Genomic DNA, 6,300 nt, shown 5'->3' with positions numbered 1-6,300 from the left:
TAGACACACACAGGGGTGAACAATGCTAGCTCAGCATTAGGGAGGGCCTGGATGCCTGCAGTCTCATCTGCTTCTTTGCAACAAAGGAGTTCATCTATGTCAGGGAGACACAGAGCAGAGTTGGCTAAGCAACCTTCCTAAGCAAGAAGCAGGAACAGCAAGGTGGCAGTCACAGCCTTCCCAGGGTACTCAGCTTGGAGACTGAAGGGTTAAAAACACCACCATGACCTGCAGGCCCTCGGGGGTACAGAGGCCAGACTCCTGGGTGCACAGAGCCCTCTCTTCTCAGTGGTTTTCTACAAGGAGGCCAGACCTTCAGTCCCTCCCTGCTACCCTCAGTACTCACAGGTGACACACATCTCCGTTTTACTAGTTTGCTATCTGTCTAATGCCCCTAAGCTTGGTGCTTTCCTTACAAAACTGCAGGTGCTCCAGGGAAATTCTCAGGCTCCAGTCTCCTCATTAGTTATATTTCATGGACCCGGCTGTAGAAAAAAAAACAGTTCTGGAAAAGGACACTTGTGACTGTCATAGGAATGCCTTTTTTTCCTTTTAAGACTAGGTTTTGCTATGTAATGAGACCGGCAGCAAACTCAAGATCCTCCCACTCCAGTCTCTCAAGAGCTGGATTATAGGTGTGCACTAGCGCGCAGCCCACATGTGACTCTTTAGACTTAATGGGAATTAAACAGGGAGTACCCGATATCTTATATCAAACATATGCTTGGATTCTGTGCCAGTGTATTTGAAAGACATTTAGAAAGTGTTATAACTTTTTGCCCCCATCAACACAATGTCTCTTCATACAAGGTCAGACTGACATCAGTTTTTATTGTCTGTCATGCCTGAAACGTGAATAGCACTAGTTTTTAGTTAATTGAGTTCTATGGTGTGACTCTGATAAGCCTCTCTCTCCTCAATTTGGAGATAAATTAGATGAATGGATGTTTATCAAGAATGCAGTAAGGAATCCATCTGGGGCTGACTTCCAAGTCAAAGACATTTCAGGCATTTTTAAAAATTATAACCCTGAAAGTTGAACATGTGGTCATAGGCCGCATGAACTTCGTTTCAGCCACACTTTTTCTATCACAGTTTTATTAAATAAAACAAGCTCCCAGCTTGACCTCTCTATGTTGTTGTACCCTTACGACGGCTGCTGATTCTTTTGGCTGCGGAGGCTCCTCCCTCAATGTTGGCCAGGGTTCAGATCCATTTTTCTTTTCTCTGAACTTTGCTCAGTCTCGGGGTTTGATGGTTAGCATTTGCTGCAAATTCAGATTCCAAGCGTTATTTATCCAGGTGCCTGAGCTGGCTTTCATAACTAATTGTTTTTTAAAAAATTAAATGCTGCCATTTGGGCTGGAGAGGCAGCTCTGCCGTTAAAAGCACTTGCTACTGTTGCAGAGTACCTGAGTTCAACTCCCAGCACCCATGGAGGGCAGCTCACAGCCACTTTTAACTCCAGCCCAGGGAACTGAATGCCCTCTTCTGACATCTAAAGACAACTGTACTTTTAAGTAAAACATACACACATACACATAAATAAAAATAAATCTTAAAAAGTAAAATGCTGCCAACCAATGAATTATATAAATGCTTATTGCAGTAGTTTAAATGAAAGATGCCCCCCCCCATGGCCTTCAGGTATTTGAACACGCCCATGGGTGGCTGTTTGTGAAGCTTAAGCAGTGTGGGCTCATTAGAGGAAATATCCCTGGGGGCGGGTTTTGATGGTGCAAAGCCTTGAGCCATTCCCAGTTTACTCTCTCTGCTTCTAGTTTACAGTTAGTTCGTGATATGAGCTCTGGGCTTACGGCCATGCTTTCCTGCCACAATAGACTCTTACCTTTTAGAACCATAAGCCAAAACAAACTCCTTCTATAAGTCACCTTGGTCATGGTGTTTTGTCACAACAGAAGACTGACTAAGGTACTTATTATTCCTCCAGAAAAAGAAGCTATTTTCTCTAAGACATTTATCTCATCCTTTATACCCGGAACCCCTGAGCTGTGAAAGAGAGAGAACATCTGCTGTTCTTACTCCCTGCACGGCAGGAATAACCTCTCAAAGAAAAAACAATGAGGTTTTTAATTAAGCTATTATGTAAAGAAGTCAACTACATTGTTACAAAGATTCTGCTGTGGCCTATATGTAATGGTTACAAAGAAGTAACGATTTAAGATAACCCTTAGTAACTTGAAAGAGGGGACAAAAGTAGTCAGATCCCAGTGCTACAGATAGAACATCTAACAAGATAATGGTTTAGAAGTTTTGAGCTAGATGTATTCTATTTGGGAATTCCACACATCATTGTAAAACTTTGTCTTTGTGATATAATGGTGTGGCTTGCTTTGAAAAGATGTAGAAGTGTCCTGTGTTTTCTAAACTACCTAGTGCCTTCTTAGACATAACTGTAATTATAAGTTAAAACTGGGATACATCACTAGAAAAAAAAACACAAAAACAAGCAGATTCTACTCAGGCAGAACACTTGAGTATTGGCCCCAAAGACTCCAACACAGGCTTGTCTCTCACAGGGAACTCATAACAAATGAGTCTGGCATGCAGGCACCCCAGTAAGAACTCATAATCACAAGGGTTTAAATGAGCTCCTCTTTCTCACACTCTCTTGCCAGAATCTTCAGCCTTCCTGTGCTCCATTGTGATGGTTTTATTATATGAGATTCCTTACCCATCTGCTTCCCTTAGAGTTCCTAAAGAAAATTTACAACCTTCCTGAGGTCTTATAACCTATTTACACAGACTCTGCCTTCAACCTTACCTGATTTGCAGTGCTATTCTGAGTTAGGGTGAATTTTGTCAACACAAACTTAGCCTATTGTACACTACGAAGCCTTCAGTCTCAACAACCTGGGCTGCTCCCATGGGGAACTGAGGACAGCCAGGGGCTGGAAGGACAGATGAGGTACTTGGGTCTTCCAGCATAGCAGAATGAAGGCCCCACGTTCACGAAGTCCAGGGCCTCAAGGATGATAACCAACACACAGTACTGCAAGTTCTGCTGTGAGCGCTCAATGGAAGGATTCAGTTTCATGTACCATTGCCAAGGGAACTGCTGCTGGGCTCCTCTGCGGCTTTCCTCTGGATGACTATGCTTAAATCTAATCAAGCAGAAGAAAAGAGAGGGACGGTACAGCGCTTCCCAAAGCACATGAATGCCAAAGACCGTGTGTGCATTTTGAGAAATAAAGCTGTGAGGGGGCAGGGGATGAGGGTGTGTGTGCAGAGCCTCAGAGGGTTTGTATAACACCTATGGTCCTCTGAGCATTCAGGAAAAGCAAGCTTGCCAAAACCAGTAAATGCGTTTTCTGTTACTTGAATAATAGCCATCTTCTGAAAGCCATTTTCCAAACAAAAACAGTTTCTGATTGTGATGTCTGCCTATGGGATAATATCCTCACAAAATCTTTGTCTTTCTTGAACATAATAAAGGTATGTTTTCCTCTTGGGATATAGTCTCTCATTTTACAGATGAGTGGAGAAGGTTGGGAGTCATTCAATACTCAGAACTCTGCCGGATAATCAAATTATATCTCCTAGAATTACCATGGTAACAGTAGTTATTTTGTTTTTTGTTTTTGTTTTTAAAGAGGGTATATTTCCAGAGCAAGGGACACATTAATATAGCATCATGAGCATCCAATATCAGAATAAGATATTGAAAATGTTTTCTAAAAATCAAATCGAGCAAAATGTTTACTAAAGCATGCTTTTCTCACATTAGACGGCGTGATTGTCTTTCTTCTTGTGTCTACGCCTGGTCTTGACTCTTTACAAATCCTAGGTTTATGCTAATGGCACCCCATCTTCTCAAGACCCCAGCAAGTGCAGCCACAATGACTCACATTAGTGTTTTTTACCCCTTGGCTCTGGTCAACTCAGCCTCAATTCTTGCTGGCTATACAGCCCCACTGGTACTCTTCTATGGTCCTTCCATTTTACACGGTACTTCAGCAGAAAACCATTCCTCAAAGCTTCTGTCTTCGAAAATAGTCATCAATCCACTGAGCAACCAAATAAATGTGCCGCAAAAAAAAAAAAAAAAAAAAAAAAAAAGCAAACCCCTTATTGCTTGTTGTCTGGCAGCATAGAGATATGAACTGGTCGCTCAGTCTGCCCAACTTCAAATCCTTTACCTTTGATGTATGCATAAATGACAAATGACTCTGAATTCATAAAGAATTGTGAAAATTGAAATTAATTACATGGGGAAAGCACTTGGGACACTGCTTCCCGGTCCTTAGCTCTTTGCAAGCGCCAGCTGTGGAGATGAGGTGATGTTTACAGGTAGGAAAATGGATCATGGGAAAGATTAGAGATTGGCCCATGGCCAGAGTCTCACACTGAACCACACGTCAAACGCACAGCTTTCTCGGCAAACGTCCAAGGTCTTAGAGTAGTCTCAGTTATTAACTTCAAGGACATGACAGGGTAGAATGGACTAGATGCCCTGTTAGCATCATAATGACGCGTCTTGCAGTAAAGGGTCAGGCCAGAAACATTGGCTTGATAAAGTTAAAACTGAACAAGTTTGGCTATCAGTTTATTTCTAATGCGTAGATTGAGTATTTAGTTCTAGACAAACAAAACCATAGAATGACTCTGGTGGGGGCAGGTGACTTGCAGACAGGAAGCAGGTTATAGATAACCAGAAATCGTGGGGCAAAAGAATGAGGATAAACATTCTCAATATCTTATTCTGATATTAAATGTTCATGATGCTATATTACTGTGTCCCTTGCTCTGGAAATATATATAATATGTATATATAATATTTATATATGTATTAAAATTATGTGGTAGAGACACCTAATGAGTGGTGGGGGCAGGGGTGGCATGCATATTCAGTGTCTGGGAGAGCATCTCTCTATTCTCCTCCAGGTGAAGTGTGGCTGTCTGTAAAGCATAACTATGGCTCATCGCCATCAGGGAGAAACAGCATCGCAGGGCTCCCTGCTCATCACACCCTCCGGAGTGTGAACAGCTCACTTCTATTATCAGGGAGAAAAAAAATGGGGAAGGCATATAAGCCTCCGTCGGCTGCTCTTCTGCTTTGTTCTTGCTGCTCTGCCTCTCCAGCTCCAAGTCTATGCATGAAAGTGAGGATGACCCCTCACAGCCTGGCTCAGTCTTCATTGCACGACTCAGCGTTGAGCCGGTATTTATCCATAAGAGTAAAATCACCCCCGCCCCCGCCGCCTATGTCAGGACTCAGGCGCATGCTCCTTTCATAGTCAGTGTGCCCAGTGCTAGTGTGCCCAGTGCCCGTTCTCTCGGACGAAACACAGCGGCACTGTGCAGGTGTGCCAGATGGTGACAGCATTCTCTGATCGGCACAGTGCTGCAGCCACATGGTCGCTGAGGGTGACCAGTGCTGCCAGAACAGCGTCAGGACTGTTCTGTAATGCCCTTCACCGTAGTTAGTTCATTTTAAGTAGGTGCACATATGTAGAAGCTCAAAGATGGGATGTTATCAGGATCTAGGTTGACACTTCTCCAATGGCCGTGCTTCTGGAAGCATGCAGCATAATAGGATTGTCCGCCATGTGAAGCCCACTTAGAGACCAGGAGGTCTAAATCAACATGGATAGGGCCAAATCAGAGAACACAAAACAGTGGAGCAAAATATAAATATGATATGAAATATATTGTTGACCACATTTTTGGAAAGAGAAAAAGAGGAGGAAATAAACAAAAATTGTATGCATTAGAAATGGGAGGAGATAGGGGTTGGGGATTTAGCTCAGTGGTGGAGCACTTGCCTAGCAAGCGCAAGGCCCTGGGTTCGGTCCCCAGCTCCGAAAAATAGAAGGAAAAAAAAAAAGAAATGGGAGGAGATTAACTCAGAGTCAGAGTCAGGAAGTTTCTGGGCCCAGCTCAAAGTGAAAGGCAAATATTAGCAAAGACATAAGGCAAAACTGGAAAGAAAGCGAGGTTTAATAGCAAGGCTCCCAGGCTGCAGAAAGCTACACAGTTATATACATGGGCTTGGGCAGTCTTGACAAAATGCCCCTGACTGCATGGCTTCAACATCAGAAACGTAATCCTCACAGCCTAGAGTCTAAGAGCAGGGTGCTTAGGCATGAGTGTCCCCCCTGACTTGTAGATGGCTGAGGTGTCACTGTCTTTCTAAGACAAGCTCTGTGCTGGCTGGTCTTATGGGTATATAAATCCCAACATGAGGGTCCTGCTCCTGTAGCCTCACACATCTTGATCTAATTACCTCACAATGTCCATCACCAAACACTTTCTTGTGATGGTTGGAGGAGCAGGGGA

The 6,300-nt window shown here is 43.4% G+C and overlaps 1 long non-coding RNA gene across 1 annotated transcript; it reads right to left on the bottom strand.

Moving 5' to 3' along the window:
- Window positions 1–1,081: 1,081 nt before the first annotated feature.
- LOC134485731 (uncharacterized) lies at window positions 1,082–2,218 on the bottom strand. The gene is made up of 2 exons (XR_010063992.1): window positions 1,850–2,218; window positions 1,082–1,268 (listed from the first exon to the last, which is right to left on the bottom strand). It is a non-coding gene; the product is annotated as an uncharacterized LOC134485731 (long non-coding RNA).
- Between the last annotated feature and the right edge of the window lie 4,082 nt (window positions 2,219–6,300).

The sequence above is a fragment of the Rattus norvegicus genome, chromosome 2 (assembly GCF_036323735.1).
Source record: "Rattus norvegicus strain BN/NHsdMcwi chromosome 2, GRCr8, whole genome shotgun sequence".
NCBI classification, from domain to species: domain Eukaryota; kingdom Metazoa; phylum Chordata; class Mammalia; order Rodentia; family Muridae; genus Rattus; species Rattus norvegicus.
This window is presented reverse-complemented; position numbering and strand designations above follow the sequence as displayed.